We start from the raw sequence: 19,332 nt of genomic DNA, 5'->3' as shown, positions 1-19,332 counted from the left end.
TACAGCAATGTTTCTCTCCTCTCTAGATTTTAAGATCTTTAAAAGTGAATACAATGTCTTACTCATCCATTCATTCATTTAACAAATACAGTAGTAAGGGAGGAGACCACCCCTCATATTGTCTTACGTCCAATTTCTTCCTCCAGAGAAAGAAGAAGTAAAAACTAAGAGGCAGAAATGAAACCCACAGGCAGACAGCCTGGTGCCATGTCCTGGGCCTAGTAGTTAAAGATCGACCCCTGACCTAACCGGTTATGTTATCTGTAGATTGCAGGCATTGTATGGAAAAGCATTGTAAAAATCCCTGACCTATTCTGTTCCGTTCTGATTACCGTTGCATGCAGCCCCCAGTCACGTACCCCCTGCTTGTTCAATCGATCACGACCCTCTCACATGGACCCTCTTACAGTTGTGAGCCCTTAAGAGGGACAGGAATTGCTCACTTGGGGAGCTTGGCTCTTGAGACAGGAGTCTTGCCGATGCTCCCAGCTGAATAAACCCCTTCCTTCTTTAACTTGGTGTCTGAGGGGTTTTGTCTGCGGCCCGTCTTGCTACATTTCTTGGTTCCCTGACCAGGAAGCAAGGTGATTGGCAGATGGTCAAGGCAGCTCCTTAGGCAGCTTAAGTCTGCCCTGTGGAACATCTCTGCGGGGGACTCCGACCAGCACTAGCGACACGGATCCTGAGAGCGCTCCCAGATAGGCATTTGCCCCAGTGGGAGCAGTGTGTGGCAGGCCCCTGTGGAGGATCAACGCAGTGGCTGAACACCGGGAAGGAATGGGCAGTTGGAGTATGGACATCTAAAACTTGGTAAAACTGGTCTTTGGAACTTGCCTACTCCATTTGAGTGGAAGCGTGGCCTTATCACCCATGGTGTGCCTTTATTAGCACTTTGGTTTTGGTTTTGGTTTTGACTTGGTTTGAATTGCTTGATACGACTGGTCTTGGGAACTTGCCTACTCCATTTGAGTGGAAGCATGGCCTGATCACCCATGCTTCATCCACAGGCAGACAGCCCGGCACAAAGTGCCTGTACTGGCACTTTGGTTTTTGTTTTTGACTTGACTTGGATTGCTTGATACTTTGGTTTTGGTTTTGACCTGGCTTGGATTTCTTGATACTCTGATTTTGGTTTTTATTCTGGTGTGGCGTAAACTAAAAGTGTGTGTGTGCCCTTCTTACCCATTCTTTGTTTTGTTGTGTGCATGTGGTGTGAGCGTGGTATTTTGTCTCAAGGAAACATGGGTGAGGCACAAAGTAAGCCCACCCCAGTGGGAACTATGTTGAAAAATTTCAAAAAGAGATTTAAGGAAGACTATGGAGTTACTATGACACCAGGAAACCTTAGAACTTTATGTAAAATAGACTGGCCAGCATTAGAGGTGGGTTGGCCATCAGAAGGAAGCCTGGACAGGTCCCTTGTTTCAAAGGTATGGCACAAGGTAACCTGTAAAGCCAGGGCACCTAGACCAGTTCTCATACACAGACACTTGGTTACAGCCTCTTTTAGATCCCTCCACAATGGTTGAGAGAACTGCAGCATAAGCGGCTGGCAGAGGCAGAGAGAGAGAGACAGAGACAGAGAGGAGAGAGAGAGAGGCAGAGAAGAGAGAGAGGGAGAGAGAGACAAAGAAGAAAGAGAGAGAGGTGGAGAGAAGAGAGAGAAAGGCAGAGAGAGAGAGAGGGGGGCAGAGAGGGGTGCAGAGGCAGAGAGGGGCCAAATGAGGCCACTGACATCCTGTAGCCTTCTATCAAAAATCCTTATTTCAGTAATCCACGGATGGCCCAAATATATTCAACCTGTAGCAGCAACTGCTTTGCTAACAGAAGAAAGTAGAAAAATAACTTTCAGAGGAAACCTCATTGTAAGCACACCTCACTAGTTCAGTTCAGAACTATCCGAAAGCAAAAAAGCAAAAAAGTAGCTTACTAACTCAAAAATCTTAAAGTAATCTTATGTTAGAAAGTAATCTTAATGTTAGAAAAAAAAAGGAGGGGAGAATTTATATAAAGAGGAATGTTATATGGTAAATTATTGTCCTAAAGTAAATTAACTGGTTGTTAAAAAAAAAAAAAGGATGTTTGCGACAAGTCAAAAAGGTTAAGGCATGTCAAAGAATTATCTGTGAAAGTCATAAAAAAAAGGCTATAAAAGGAAATTCATGCAAGAAATGTTGTATAATTTAAAAGTAATTAGGCCTCCTAAATGTAAAACTATTAAAGAAACAGTTTATGTACAAGGTGTATAAGGAAAGTAAAATGTACTTTTGGTAGAAAAATTACAAGGAGGCATAAGAATGTAAAGTAGTACCTATATTAAAAGGTCAAAAATATTTATATTTTGTTTTAAAGGTTAAATCAAGTTTTAAAATGTTAATTAGAAAGAAAATTCTGTGTGTAAACATTGGCTAAAATTAGAGGTATCATCCAGTTTTTCTGTAAACTGGATATTAAAATAAAAGCATAACAGGTTTTTCTTAAAGCACCAGCCTGCTCTTTAGCAAAAATTATAAAAGGTTAAAAAGAGTCTATAAAATCTTACCTTATGGTCAAACATTAAAAATTGGATAAATATGTCTGTCTATAAGGTTTTATTAAAATTGGGTTTAACATTAATATCACACTAATATAAAGGTAAAATTTAGCTTATCTAGTATAAAAATCATACAGGAAGCATTGTTAAATGTAAAATGGCTTTTGGCTTTCTTTGGTTTAAAAATTAATAAAAATAGGTGCTAAAGGAAATTTCTTAGTAAAAAGGCACTAAGGACTGTAAAGTCCACTGCCAAGGTCCCCACATTTAAAACAAAAGGTCAATTTCTTAAAAATTATACACTTGGTTTATCTTCCACTTTCCTTTCCCTCAAAAACTATAAGTCTTTTAGCACATGTACCACCCCTAGAACTTCTGATAAACCAGCACCAGCCTGAAGATCACATACTCATCAAAGGGTGGAAAGAAGAAAAACTCGAGCCAGCCTTAGGAGGACCCTACCTTGTGCTGCTAACCACCAAGACTGCTGTTCCTACAGCAAAAAAGGATGGACTCATCACACCCACTCAGAAAGCGCCACCCACTCCAGAGTCGTGGGCCATAGTACCAGGGAAAAACCCTACCAAACTAAAGCTAAGAAAAATTTAACTCTTTTCATCTATTCTATTACTCTCTTTTCTTTCCTCGTTCTATTGTTGACCATCTAGTTATTAACATAACCAAGTCAATTTTGCCCAAACTATTGCATTTAATGCTTGCCTTCTTATACCCTGTGGAGATTGCCAAGTCAAAGACAGCTTTCTACTTCAGAAAAGTACTTCTGTCCCTCCTGACTCTCCTCAGACTGGGCATTAGTAAACTAGGACCATTTAATCCGGGGAGATTTTGATAAAGACCCCAGTGCCAACCAGGAGTGTTGCCCCCCAATGTAGAGCTTTCATGCCATAGTTGGTCCAATGTTCTGTGGACCACTGAAGAGCAAGGATGGACTGCCCCGAACAGTTTTGGTACTTTCCTAAAACCATACATTCATTTTACTAGAGGATCATCAAAGTTAAAGACTTAAACAAAGTTAAAGACTTCAAACAAACTTTAAGTTAAAGACTTAAAACAAACAATTAAGACAGGACACCAAGATGCAAATGCCTGGTTAAAATGGATCAAATATTCCATCTGCACGTTAAACAAAAGCAATTGTTATGCTTGTTTACATGGCAGGCCAGAGGCCCAGATTGTCCCCTTCCACTAAGGTGATCCTCCAGTCGACCAGACGTAGGCTGCATGGTAGCTCTTTTCCAGGATTCTACAGCCTGGAGTAATAAGTCATGCCAAGCTCTCTCCACTATTTCCCAAAGTCTGGCACCCTGTAGTTCAGCCCCTAAGGGCCATCCAGCTTCCATCTCCCAACACTAAGTTCACTTTGTCCCTCTCACAACAGGGAGGAAACTTAGCATTCCTTGGAGACCTGAAGGAATGTGATAAGCTTAAGAATTTTCAAGAGCTTATCAATCAGTCAGCCCTTGTTCATCCCCAAGCGGACATGTGGTGGTATTGTGGTGGACCTTTACTGGGCACTCTGCTGAATAACTGGCGTGGCACTTATGTTTCAGTTCATTTGGCTATCCCTTTCACCCTGGCATTTCATCAACCAAAGGGAATAAAAATAAGACATTGTAAAGCTAGAGAAGCCCCTTATGGGTCTTTTGACTCTCACATCTATTTAGATGCAATTGGAGCCCCGCAAGGAATACCAGATCAATTTAAAGCTTGAAATCAAATAGCTACAGGATTTAAGTCAATATTTTAGTGGGTGACAGTTAATAAAAATGCAGATTGGATAAACTACATCTATTACAACCAACAGCAATGAGTTTTTCATGAGTTTAAAGAAAAACTCAGGTCGGCCCCAGCCCTGGGGCTACCGGACCTGACAAATCTTTACATTCTCCTGTGTCAGAAAGAGAAAAAATGGCAGTTGGAGTTTTAACCCAGACTGTGGGGCCCTGGCCAAGGCCAGTGGCCTATCTCTCAAAACAACTAGACAGGGTTTCCAAAGCCTGGCCCCCATGTCTAAGGGCCCTGGCAGCAATGGCCCTGTTAGCACAAGAAGCAGATAAGTTAACTCTTGGGCAAAACCTAAACATAAAGTCCCCCCAGGCGGTGGTGACTTTAATAAATACCAAAGGACATTAGCTCATTAGCTAATGAGCTAACGAATGCTAGACTAACTAGATACCAAAGCTTGCTCTGTGAAAATCCCCGCATAACCATTAAAGTTTGCAACACCCTAAACCCCGCCACCTTGCTCCCGGTATTAGAGAGCCCAGTTGAACATAACTATGTAGAGGTATTGGACTCAGTTTATTCTAGCAGGCCCAACCTCTGAGACCATCCTTAAACTTCAGTAGACTGAGAGCTGTACGTGGATAGGAGCAGCTTTGCCAACCTCTGCAAAGTGACTCTGAAGAAGACGATAAGCCCTGCTCCAGTCACACCTGGAAGCTGACTGGTCCGTGCACGGCCAAAGCATGAGGAAACTCATTGCGGGACTCATTTTCCTTAAAATTTGGACTTGTACAGTAAGGACTTCAACTGACCTTCCTCAGACTGATGACTGTTCCCAGTATATATACATCAAGTCACTGAGGTAGGATACAAGATTGCTACAGTCCTATTATTTTATGGTTATTATAAGTGTACCAGGACTCTAAAAGAAACTTGTTTGTATAATGCTATTCTATCTAAGGTATGTAGCGCAGGAAATAACCAACCTGTGTGTTATGACCCATTTTAAGCCTCCCATGATCACAGTTTTTAAAATAAAATTAAGGACTGGTCCTTTTCTAGGCAACACAAGTAAAGTAATGGCTAGGAAAGAGGAAAGAGGGGTCCCCAAGCATATAACCCTAAAATTTAATGCTTGTGCCACTATCAATAGCAATTGGCATGGAATTGGATATGGTTCTTTAATTGGAAAAAAAAAAAGTTACACAGCAGGAAATAAGTATATCTGCCATGAATTAGGCTCATGTGCAAATGTGTGTAATTACTGGTCTTGTGTCATGTTCTACACTACTTAGAAAAAAGACGAAAAAATCCTGTTTAGCTCCAGAAAGAAGGCAGCCCCTTCTGTACAAGTGGAAGCTGCAACCCCTTGAAATTAGTAATTACAAACCCCTTAAACCCAAGGTGGGAAAAAGGAGAACACGTATCTCTGGACATCGATGGAAAAGGACTAGATCCTAGAGTAAATATCTTAGTAATAGGGGAGGTTCGTAAACTCTCTCCGGAACCAGTATTTCAGACTTTCTATGATGAACTAAATGTGCCAGTACCAGAGACTCCAGGAAAAATCAGAAATTTGTTTTTGCAATTAGCCGAGCATGTAGCCCAGTCTCTAAATGTCACTTCATGTTACGTTTGTGGAGGAACTGTAATGGGAGATCAATGGCCATAGGAAGCCTGAGAATTAGTGCCTACAGACCCAGTTCCTGATGAATTCCCAGCCCAAAAGAATCACCCTGATAATTTCTGGGTTCTAAAAGTCTCAATTATTGGACAATATTGCATAGCTAGAGAAGGGAAAGAATTCACTCATCCTGCAGGACGACTTAGTTGCCTGGGACAAAAACTGTACAATGGTACCACAAAAACAGTTACATGGTGGAGTTCAAACCACACAGAGAAAAATTCATTCAGTAAATTTCCAAAGTTGCAGACCATTTGGGCCCACCCAGAATCCCACTAGGACTGGACAGCCCCCACTGGGCTATGCTGGATATATGGACATAGAACCTATGCTAAGCTGCCTGACCAGTGGACAGGTAGTTGTGTTATTGTCACTATTAAACCGTCTTTCTTCCTACGCCCATAAAAACAGGCAAACTCCTGGACTTCCCTGTCTATGCTTCCTGCGAAAAGCAAAACATAGCCATAGGTAATTGAAAAGATGATAAATGGCCTCCTGAAGAAATTAAACAATACTATGGGCCTGCCACTTAGGCACAAGATGGCTCATGGGGATACCAGACCCCTATTTACATGCTCAACTGAATCATATGGTTGCAAGCTGTCTTGGAGATCATCACTAATAAAACCAGTAAAGCCTTGACTGTTTTGGCCCGGCAAGAAACTCAGATGAGAAATGCTATCTCTCAGAATAGATTAACTCTCAACTACTTGCTAGCAGCTGAAGGAGAAGTCTGTGGAAAATTTAACCTTACCAATTGCTGCCTGCACGTAGATGATCAGGGGCAAGTAGTCGAAGATATAGTTAAAGACATGACGAAACTGAAACATGTGCCTGTACAAGTGTGGCATGGATTTGACCCTGAGGCCATGTTTGAAAATGGTTCCCAGTGGTAGGAGGATTTAAAACTCTTATAATAGAAATTATAGTAGTAACAGGAACCTGCTTACTGATCCCATGTTTACTACCTGTACTCATTCAAATGGTAAAAGGTTTCATCACTACTCTAGTTCACCGGAATGCTTCAGTACAAGTGTACTACGTAAATCACTATCGATCTGTCATGCAGGAAGCCATAGGTAGTGAGGATGAAGGTGAGAACTCCCACTAATAAAATGAGTGAGAGTCTCAAATGGGGAGAATAAGGGAGGAGACCACCCCTCATATTGTCTTATGCCCAATTTCTGCCTCCAAAGAAAAAAGAAGTGAAAACTAAAAGGCAGAAATGAAATCCACAGGCAGACAGCCTGGTGCTGCGCCCTGGGCCTAGTAGTTAAAGATCAACCCCTGACCTAACCGGTTATGTTATCTATAGATTCCAGACATTGTATGGAAGAGCACTGTAAAAATCCCTGTCCTGTTCTGTTCCATTCTGTTACCGGTGCATGCAGCCCCCAGTCACATACTCCCTGCTTGCTCAATCAATCATGACGCTCTCACATGGACCCCCTTAGAGTTGTGAGCCCTTAAAAGGAACAGGAATTGCTCACTCGGGGAACTCAGCTCTCAAGACAGGAGTCTTGCCAATGCTCCCAGCTGAATAAACCCCTTCCTTCTTTAACTTGGTGTCTGAGGGGTTTTGTCCGCGGCTCTTCCTGCTACAGTAGTACTCCTTATCTGCAGGGGCTACTTTCCAAGACCCCCAAGTGGATGCCTGACATGGTAGGTAGTACCAAACCCTACGTGTACTATGTTTTTTCCTATATATACATACCTATGATAAAGCTTAATTTATAAATCACGCATAGTAGGAGATTAACAAGTAATAATAAAATAGAACAATTATACCATAATAAAAAGTATGGAAATGTGGTCTTTCTCTCTCTGTCTCAAAATATCTTATTGTACTATACTTACCCTTATTCTTGAAATGATATATGATGATAAAATGTCTATGTGATAAGACAAAGAGACAGATGCAGCTCTCCAGTGGTTTTTATATTTTTCAGTCCAAATCTATTCTTACATTCGTCTAACTATCCATTACTTGCAGTAAGTGGCTTGGTATCACTTGTTTTAGGGAGTCCCTCACTGAAGTCTTCGTATAAGCTCAATACATTCTGGCTCAACATGTTGCCATCAATTGAGACACGTTTTCTGTTCATGTCTTCCACCCACATCTTTTTTGTGGTGGTTGTTTTTTGTTTTTGTTTTTCTCAGACGAAGTTTCATCCTGTCACCCAGGCTGGAGTGCAATTGGCGCCATCTCAGCTCTCTGCAACCTCCACCTCCCAAGTTCAAGCGATTCTCCTGCCTCAGCCTCTGGAGTAGCTGAGATTACAGGTGCAGGCCACTGTGCCCAGCTAATTTTTTGCATTTTTAGTAGAGATGGGGTTTCACCATGTTGGCCAGCTGGTCTCAAACCCTTGGCCTCAAGTGATCCGTCCACCTTGACCTCCCAAAGTGCCGGGATTACAGGCATGAGCCACTGTGCTCTGCTGCCTTTTCCATCTTAACTAAGCACTTATCAGGCACTGTGGCCACAACTTTTGTAGTTTGAGTTGCAACAGCAAAACTAGCACAAATTCCTTTTTCCTTTTTCAGAACTTCACGGACAAAAGATCAGTTCTTACCACAGATCTTAGCAGTCACATATGGTTTCTTTTCTTTCCTTAAGTCAAGAACTTTGACCATTTCACTTAAAGGAAGCACTTTATGGCTTCTCTTTGGCATATCTGAATTGCCAGTATCACTGCTCTTGAACTTTGGGCCATTGTTAAGTAAAATAATGGGTACTTGAACACAAGCACTGTGATACTGCTGCAGTCAATCTGACAACTGATAAGATGGCTACTACGTGACTAACAGGTAGGTGGCATAGACAGCATGGATATGCTGGACAAGGGGATAGATAATTCATGTCCCAAGCAGGATGAAGCGAGCAGCAGGAGATTTCATTACACTACTAAGAGTGGCACACAATTTAAAACTCATGAATTGTGTATTTCTGAAAGTTTCATTTAACATTTTAGGACTGTGATTGACCTCAGGTAAATGAAACCAGTGAAAGCAAAACTGTGGATGAGACTGCTGTATTTATTGACAACACCCCTGCTATAGGCCAAGAACTGCTCTAGACTCCAGAGATACAGAAATAAACAAGGCGAACAAGTTGCCGCTCTAGTAGGGTGAGTGGGAGGAACAGGCAATAAAGTATAACAAAGTACAGGAAAAAGATAACTTCAAGCAGTGATAAGCTCTATGAGCGGTTGTGTCAAAGTTATTTATTCATTCAACCAATATTTTCTGAGCAGCCAGAATATATGAGCTACTGTTCCAAACCTTGGAGATACACAGTGAACAGGAAGGGGAAAGTCCCCACAAGCCTGTGGTTTACATTACAGTGAGACAGACGACAAAATAAATATACTAATGACAGGCAGTCATAAGTACTTGGAAGGGGATGGGGAAAGACTTGGAGAGGGAGTGATCAGAGAAAGCCAAGCTGAGGAATGACACTTAAGTAGAAATTTGAACAATAGCTGTATGAAGGTCTGCGGGCAGAATGTTTCAGAAAGTAGGAACAATAATTGCAAAGGCCCAGTTGTACGTAGAGGCTTAATGTGTTAAAAGAATAGAAAAAAGACTACTGTGCTCTTGTGGCTAAAGCACAGGGGAAAAGGGCAAGAGAGTGCTGAGAGGAAGAGAAGGAGGCAAGGTAAGGTTATATGGGCCTTGTAGACCCTTGGCAAGGATTTTTGGGTTTTTTGTTTTTTTTTTTTGAGATGGAGTCTCGCTTTGTCGCCCAGGCTGGAGTGCAGTGGCCGGATCTCAGCTCACTGCAAGCTCCGACTCCCGGGTTCACGCCATTCTCCTCCCTCAGCCTCCCGAGTAGCTGGGACTACAGGCGCCCGCCACCACGCCCGGCTAATATTTTGTATTTTTTAGTAAAGACGGGGTTTCACCATGTTAGCCAGGATGGTCTTGATCTCCTGACCTCGTGATCCGCCCATCTCAGCCTCCCAAAGTGCTGGGATTACAGGCTTGAGCCACCGCGCCCGGCCAAGGATTTTTATCCTAATATGATGAGAAACCACTGGAGAGTTCTAAGCAAGAAAGTAGCTTATCTGATCTACATTTTTAAAATCTCATTCTGGCTATTTAGTGCACTGAATGTGTGAAAGGGAAACAAGTTTGTCAGAAGGGAGATCACACAGAGAGTAAAACAGGAGAATTAGTATGAAGGCAAAACCAACTGGGCCGGGCGTAGTGACTCACGCCTGTAATCCTAGCACTTTGGGAGGCCGTGGAGGGCGGATCACCTGAGGTAGGGAGTTCGAGACCAGCCTGACCAACATGGAGAAACCCCATCTCTACTAAAAATACAAAATTAGCTGGGCGTGGTGGCTCATGCCTGTAATCCTAGCTACTCAGGAGGCTGAGGCAGGAGAAACACTTGAACCCGGGAGGTGGAGGCTGCAGTGAGCCGAGACTGCTCCATTGCACTCCATCCTGGGCAACAAAAGTGAAACTCCGTCTTAAACAAACAAACAAACAAAAACACAAAAACCCAACTGGATTTGCCTGATGCAGTATAGGTTCATAGATTATTCATAAAGGGTTCATAGGTTAAAGCTGGAGATACAATTAACAGATTACCTAATTAATTAAACCAGCTATTACCAAACTCCCAATGTACCTTGTATATATCTCTATCAGAATATTCATTACATACTCAGTCATCTTGAGGTGAGAAAAAAATACTTATCACAGTCTTCCTTATGTGCTTAGCCAGTCACACCTTCGATCAAGCTTCTCTGGCCAGTGGCCCATAGGCCACATGTGGTCCAGAAAGGCATTGAATGCAATCTAACACAAATTTATAAACTTTCTTAAGACATTATGAAATTGTTTTTGCAGTTTTTTTTAATTTCATCTCATCAGCTATCATTAGTCTTAGTGTGTTTTATATGTGGCCCAGGACAATTCTTCTTCCAATGTGGCCCAGTGAAGCCAAATGATTAGACATCCTGCTTTAGATTATAATAAAAGTGACAGATTTTATTTATTTTTATATCCCAATACTTTCTATTCTATAAATATCTGGTGGTTAATAAATGGTTCCTGAATGAATGACCTACACTATCATGACAGATTTTATTTATATTATTCCAGATTTTACTAAAATCGTAAACCTCATCTCACACGCATTCCCCCTGAGATGGAATAGGAAATACAGGCTATTTCACACTCTTTTTCTTTTTTTTTTTTTTTGAGACAGAGTCCCACTCTGTCGCCCAGGATGGAGTGCAGTAATGCCATCTCAGCTTGCTGCAACCTCTGCCTCCCAAGTTCAAGTGGCTGGGACTACAGGCACATGCCACCATGCAACAATAGTAGCATTTTTTGTAGAAATCTTAATCATATTCCAAAATTTCTATGAAAAGACAAAGCTAATTTTTGTGTTTTCAGTAGAGATGGGGTTTTGCCATGTTGACCAGGCTGGTCTCAAACTCCTGGCCTCAAGTGATCTGCCCACCTTGGCCTGCCAAAGTGCTGGGATTACAGGTGTGAGCCATTGAGCTGGATGATATTTCACATTCTTTATCTGCTTTTTTATCCTGGGAAAATTTTAAAAGCTGGCACCATAATCAGTGGTAATGATTGAATTACCATAAAATTAAGATAGCCTCTGTCTCTTATCCTACTTAAAAACATGGTTGCAATGTCTAAACTAAAAGGAATACAGAACTTAGGAGAAAGAAATGATGAGGATAAAAAACAATAAGTGGTGTTTGTGTGTTAATATAATTCTTGTTTTAACATACATGTTCTATTAGCCAGGCATGGTGAAACATGTCTACAATCCAAGTGACTCAAGAGGCTGAGATCAGAAGATCACTTGAGACCAGGAGGTCAAAGGCTGCAGTCAGCCATGATCATACAACTGCACTTCATCCCGGGGAAGAGAGTGAGACCTTGCCTCAAAAAAATATAATATAATAAAATACATAAGTAAAATAAAATATGTGTTATATTTTAAAAGTATAAACTGAACTGTTTGGGTTTCTGGTTTAGCACGTACAGACCCAAACGTAGCAACTGTTCTTACAACAAGTAAAAACCCAAACAAACTGAAAAATCAAAAACTCTTCTTAGATCCATCAAAGAAGTGAAGTCATAGGGCAAACCCTTTTTTTTTTTTTTTTTTTGAGACGGAGTCTAGCTCTGTCACCCAGGCTGGAGTGCAGTGGCCGGATCTCAGCTCACTGCAAGCTCCGACTCCCGGGTTCACGCCATTCTCCTGCCTCAGCCTCCCGAGTAGCTGGGACTACAGGCGCCTGCCACCTCGCCCGGCTAAGTTTTTGTATTTTTAGTAGAGAGGGCAAACCCTTAATCTTCCTGTTTTCATTGTTGCACCTTGTTTTTCTTCTCTGTTATGTCTAGTCAGCACAATAAGGCAAGAAAAAAATATTTATGGACTGGAAATGAAGTAATCAATTTTGTCTACATAGACTGTATTATTAGCAAAGAGAGGACACAAGGTTAACACACAAAAATTAATTGCATTTCCATATACTAGCAATTGCCAGTTAAAAATCAAAACAGTGGGCTAGGCACGGTAGCTCATGCCTGTAATCTCAGCACTTTGGGAAGCCAAGGCAGGCAGATCACCTGAGGTCAGGAGTTTGAGACCAGCCTGGCCAACATGGTGAAAAGTATCTCTACTAAAAATACAAAAATTAGCCAGGCACGGTGGGGGGCACCTGTCATCCCAACTACTAGGGAGGTTGAGGCAGGAGAATCACTTGAACCCAGGAGGTAAAGGTTGCAGTGAGACCAGATCGCACCACCACACTCCAGCCTGGGTGACAGAATGAGACCCTGTCTCAAAAAAAAAAAAAAAAAAATCCGAACAGTACCACTTAAAATATCATAAAAATCTTGAAATACCTAGGAATAAATCTAGTAAGATATCTCCAGGATCTGTATGTGATAAATACAAGATACTGATGAAATAAAAGAAAACCTAAATAGGTCAGATGCAGTGGCTCATGCCTGTAATCCCAGCACTTTGGGAGGCTAAAGTGGGTAGATCACCTGAGCCCAGAGGTTCGAGACCAGCCTGGGAAACATGGTGAAACCCCATCTCTACAAAAAATGCAAAAATTAGCCAGCGTGTGGTGTGTCTGTAGTCTCATCTACTTGGGAGGCTGAGTTGGGTGGATCACTTGAGCCTGGCAGGTTGAGCTACAGTGAGCAATGACCACACTACTGCACTCCAGCCTGGGTGACAGAGCAAGACCCAGAAGAAAAAAAAAAGAAAGAAAGAAAGAAGAAGGATGGAAGGAAGGAAGGAAGGAAGGAAGGAAGGAAGGAAGGAAGGAAGGAAGGAAGGAAGGAAGGAAGGAAGGAAGGAAGGAAGGAAAGAGAAAGAGAGAAAACCTAAATAAATAAAAAAAAATCATGTTCATGGATTAGAAGACTCAATATTGTTCTTTTTTTTTTTTTTTTTTTTTTTTTTTGAGACAGTCTCACTCTGTCGCCCAGGCTGGAGTGCAGTGGCCGGATCTCAGCTCACTGCAAGCTCCGACTCCCGGGTTCACGCCATTCTCCTGCCTCAGCCTCCCGAGTAGCTGGGACTACAGGCGCCCGCCACCTCGCCCGGCTAGTTTTTTGTATTTTTTTTTTAGTAGATGCGGGGTTTCACCGTGTTAGCCAGGATGGTCTTGATCTTGTGACCTCGTGATCCGCCCGTCTCGGCCTCCCAAAGTGCTGGGATTACAGGCTTGAGCCACCGCGCCCGGCCAGAAGACTCAATATTGTTAAAATGTCGATTCTTCCAAACAGATCTGTAGGTTCAATGCAATCCAATTAAAACAATATTAGCATGTTTGTAGAAATCTTAACTATATTCTAAAATTTATATGGAAAGACAAAGGAATTTCAATAGCCAAGACAATTTTGAAAAAGAGCAAAGTTGAAGGGCTCACACTACCTGATTTCAAGATGTACTAAAAGCTACCACGATCAAAACACTGTGATATTCATGAAAGGAGAGACAGATGCATAGATAAATAGAACAGAATTAAGAATGTAGAAATAGACTCACAAATATATGGTCAATTAATTTTTTTGATAAATATGCAAAGACAATTTAATGGAGAAACGATATTCTTTTCCAGTACAAACTGTTCTGGAACCACTAAACAGCCACATACAACAACAACAAAAACTTTGGCTGATACCTCTCACATTATTCGCAAATTTAAAAATAGAATCATAGTATAAAGGAAAAAAATGTTAGTTTGGCACAATCTTGGCAACCCTATGTGCAGTAAAGCAGGAAAGCAATATCTTCAATCTTCTTACATAGAAATTCAATCAATATTGATTGAATATCTGTGTCAATAAACCTAATGAACACAGAATTTACCTTCCTTCCATCTAGTGCCAAACACAAATAAATGCCACACAAAATGCAACATTAAAAAATAAACACTAGGCCAGCATGGTGGTTCACACATGTTATCCCAGTACTTTGGGAGGCCAAGGCAGAAGGATCTTGAACTCACTTGAAGCCAAGAGTTCAAAACCAGCCTAGGTAAAACCCTCTCTCTATGAAAATAAAATTTAAAAAAAACTTAGCTGAGGGTGGGGGTACTTGCCTGTATTCCCAGTAACTTGGGAGGCTGAGTCAGGAGGATCACTTGAGCCCAGGAGTTTGAGGTTATAGTGAGCTGTGATCCCACCAGTCTACACCAGCCTGAGTGATATGAGCAAGATCCCAACTCAAAAACAAAAATAAAAATAATTTTTAAAATAAACACTAAACTTATTCATTAAAAGGTGGGATTACCCTAGTTTCATAAACCCAAATTAGAGGGATCAGTGAAGCAAAGCTGAAAAGCCCTTGAGGGAATTGTAACTACTTATGGGTTAACAATTGCCAGCTGGGACTTTATTGTCCAACTAGGGAACGGAGTCAAAGACTGAAACCTCATAAGCAAGAAAAATAGGGCATTGATTACAGGAATCCTACGGATCAGTCCCATGTATAAGCAGGGTTTATGATTAATACATATAAAAAGCAAATGAACATTTCAAAAAAGCTTCACTTTGGGTAAAAAGACAAAATTCCCCAAAAGAGGCCAGGCACGGTGGCTCACACCTGTAATCCCAGCACTTTGGGAGGCGGAAGTGGGTAGATCACCTGAGGTCAAGAGTTTGAGATCGGCCTGGCCACAGGCTGAAACCCCATCTCTACTAAAAATACCAAAAAAGAAAAATTAGACAGGTGTGGTAGTGGGTGCCTGTAATCCCATCTACTCGAGAGGCTGAGGCAGGAGAATCGCTTGACCCTGGGAGGCGGGGGTTGCAGTGAGCTGAGATAATGCCACTGCACTCCAGCCTGGGTGACAAGATCAAGACTCCATCTCAAAAAAAAAAAAAAAAGAAAAAAGAAAAAAAGAGGCTGGGCACGCTGGCTCACACCTGTAATCCCAGAACTTTCGGAGGCTGAGGTGGGCGGATCACCTGAGGTTGAGAGTTCGAGACCAGCCTGAGCAACATGGAGAAACCCCGTCTCTACTAAAAATACAAAATTAGCTGGGCGTGGTGGTGCATACCTGTAATCCCAGCTAATCAGGAGGCTGAGGCAGGAGAATCAATTGAACCGGGGAGGCAGAGGTTGTGGTGAGCCGAGCTCACACCATTGCACTCTAGGCTGGGCAACAAGAGTAAAACTCCGTCTCAAAAAAAAAGAAATTTCCCAAAAGAAATCAGAGTTCCAGATCAGGACCATGGTTACATATATGATTTGAATTCACATTTACACTACACACATGGGATTGGTGTCTAAAGTATAAAATTAACAACAACAAAAATATTCTTGAACAAGAGAAACATCACTGAATGCAAATTACCAATTGTGCATACAGAAAAACAACTCAGATATATAAGCTAATATAATATGAATAAATATGCACTTAAAAATACTAGAGAGTTGGGCACAGTGGTGTGTATCTGTAGTCCCAGCTACTTGGGAAGCTGAGACAGGAGAATCACTTAAGCCCAGGAGTTCGAGGCTATAGTACACTATAATCGTGTTTGTGAATAGCCACTATACTCTAACCTGGGCAACATAGTGAGACCCCATCTCTAAAAAAAAAGAAAATGTAGGAAAAAAACCTGGAAATTACCCAACAATTATGAACAGGCAAATAGATAAACAAATTGTGGCATAACCATAAAATAGAATAATACCCAGTAATAAAAACAATGAACTACTGATATACACAAAACATGGATATCTCAAAGACAATATATTGAGCAACAGAAGTCAAAAACAGATGAAGGGCCTGGGATCACGCCTGTAATTCCAGCACTTTGGGAGTCCAAGGCGGGAGGATCACTGAGGCCAGCAGTTCGAGAGCAGCCTGGCCAACATGGTGACATCCCGTCTCTACTAAAAATACAATAATTAGCCAGACACAGTGACAGGCACCTGTAAACCCAGCTACTTGGGATGCTAACGCAAGAGAATCTCTTGAACCTGGGAGGCGGAGGTTGCAGAGAGCCGAGATTGCGTCACTGCATTCTGGCCTGGGCAACAGAGGGAGTCTCCATCCCCCTAACCACCCTCAAAAAAGAAACAGACCAAGGCAGTGGCTCAAGCCCATAATCCCAGCACTTTGGGAGGCTGAGGTGGCAGATCACATGAGCCAGGAGTTCGAAACCAGCCTGGGCAAGGCAAAATCCCATCTCTATAAAAAATACAGAAAAAAAAAAAAAAAAAAGAAAAATTAGTCAGGCATGGTAGTGCACACCTGTAGTCCCAGTTACTTGGAAGGCTGAGGTAGGAGAATGCTGAGCCTGTCAGATCGAGGCTGCAGTGAGCTATGATCACGCCACTGCACTCCAGCCTGGGCAAAAGAGCAAGACCTCATCTCAAAAGCAAAACACAACCTTAAAATGTTCAGTTTTCAACAACAGAAAAATAGGCATGCAAAGAAACAAGAAAGTTTCGGCCGGGCGCGGTGGCTCAAGCCTGTAATCCCAGCACTTTGGGAGGCCGAGACGGGCGGATCACAAGGTCAGGAGATCGAGACCATCCTGGCTAACACGGCGAAACCCCGTCTCTACTAAAAACACAAAAAATTAGCCGGGCGAGGTGGCGGCGCCTGTGGTCCCAGCTACTCGGGAGGCTGAGGCAGGAGAATGGCGGGAACCCGGGAGGCGGAGCTTGCAGTGAGCTGAGATCTGGCCACTGCACTCCAGCCTGGGCGACAGAGCGAGACTCCGTCTCAAAAAAAAAAAAAAAAAGAAACAAGAAAGTTTCTACACAACCAAGGACCTCAACAAATCCCAAGAAGGATAAGCTCAAAGAGATTCCTACTGAGACAAATCATGATCAAACTTTTTTTTGAGACAAGGTCTCATTCTGTCACCAAGCCTGGAGTGTGGTTGCATGAACATAGCTCATTGTAACCTCAAAATCCTAGGTTCAAGCAATCCTCCTGCCTTGGCCTCCCAAAGGGCTGAGAGTACAAGCATAAGCCATCACGCCAGGCCATTATCAAACTATTCAAAGCTGAAGAAGGAATTCAGAAGGTAGCAAGAAAGAAGTAATTAATTATATACCAGTGATGCTCAATAAGATTAACAGCTGATTTTTCATCAGAAACCATGGAGGCCAGGTGGTACTGGAATAACATAAAGTGTAGAAAGAAGGGAAAAACTCTCTACACCAAGAATTTTATGTCCAGCAAAATGATTCTTAAAAAGTGAAAGGAGGGCTAGTCATGGTGGGTCATGCCTGTAATCCCAGAACTTTGGGATGCCAAGGCAGGCAGATCACTTGAGGTCAGGAGTTTGAGACCAGACTGGCCAACATGGTGAAACCCCATCTCTACTAAAAATACAAAAAATTAGTCGGGCATGGTGGTGGGCACTTGTAATCCCAGCTACTCAGGAGGCTGAGGCAGGAGAATCGCTTGAACCTGGGAGGCGAAGGTTGCAGTGAGCCAAGATCACGCCATTGCACTCCAGTCTGGGCAACAAGAGTGAAATCCCATCTCAAAAAAAAAAAAAAAAAAAAAAAAATTAAAAGAAAAAGTGAAAGGAAAACATAAGATCTAAAACTATAAAACTTCTAGATGAAAAACATAGGGAAAAATCTTTATGTCATTGGATTTGGCAATAATTTTTTACATATGACACCAAAAGCATATGCAACAAAAAGAAAAAATAGACAAATGGGACTACATCAGACTTAAAACTTTCTGTGCATCAAAGGACATAACCAATAATGTGAAAAGGCAAGCTACAGAATGGGAGAAAATATTTGCAAATCATATATCTGATGAGATTAATATTCAAAATATAGAGAGAACTTCTCAGCCTGGGCAACAAAGTGAGAATCCATATCTACAGAAAATAAAATAATTAGCTGGGCATACTGGCACACACCTGTAGCCCCAGATTCTCAGAAGGGTGAAGCAGGAAAATTGCTTGAGCCTAGGAGTTCAAGGCTGCAGTGAGCTATGATCATGCCACTACACTGAAGTCTAGGTGATAGAGCAGGACCCTAGCTCTTAAAAAAGAAAAAAAAAAAAACAAAACTATAATAAAACAAATCACCTGGCTGGGCACAGTGGCTCACACTTGTAACACTTTGGGAGGTGGAAGCGGGAGGATAACTTGAGGCCAGGAGTTTGAGACTAGCCTGAGTAACATAGCAAGGCCTCATCTCCCACAACATATGCACGCACTCTTAACTTGATTTTAAAATGGTCAAAGACATGAAAACATTTTTCCCAAGAAGATACACAAATAGCCCACAAATATATGAAAAGATCCTCAATATCACTAATTATCAAAGAAAACAACAGAATGAGATATCACCTTGCACCCATTTGGTTGGCCATAATTTAAAACACACACACACTGCACACACACATAGAGATACACACAACCAAGAAATAACTTGTGTTGGTGAGGATGTGGAGAAATGGAAAGCCTTGTGCACTGTTGGTGGGAATGCAAAATGGTACAGGTGCTATGAAAAATAGTATGGTGGTTCCTCAAACAATTAAAAATAGAATTACCATAGGATCTAGCACCTATGGGATCTCACTTGTGAGTATATGTCCAAAAGAACTGAAAGCAGAATCTCAAAGAAATATTTGAACACACATGTTCATTGCACCATTATTCACAAGAGTAAAAAAAGGGAAACAGGCCAGGTGTGGTGGCTCACACCTGTAATCCCAGCACTTTGGGAGGCCAAGGCAGATGGATCAGGAGGTCAAAAGATTGAGACCATCCTGGCCAACATGGTGAAACCCCATCTCTACTAAAAATACAAAAAAATTAGCTGGGCATGGTGGTGTGCACCTGTAGTCCCAGCTACTCAAGAGGCTGAGGC

General features: G+C 42.0%; 1 protein-coding gene across 1 annotated transcript in view; it reads right to left on the bottom strand.

The window, feature by feature from the left end:
- The window catches only part of LOC105478304 (cornichon family member 4), a 55,691-nt gene that overhangs the window by 22,122 nt on the left and 14,237 nt on the right, over window positions 1-19,332 (bottom strand). The window lies entirely within an intron of this gene.

This window comes from Macaca nemestrina, chromosome 1, assembly GCF_043159975.1.
Source record: "Macaca nemestrina isolate mMacNem1 chromosome 1, mMacNem.hap1, whole genome shotgun sequence".
Taxonomy (NCBI): Eukaryota; Metazoa; Chordata; class Mammalia; order Primates; family Cercopithecidae; genus Macaca; species Macaca nemestrina.
Note: the sequence above shows the minus strand (reverse complement) of the source record. Positions and strands in the feature narration are given on the sequence as shown.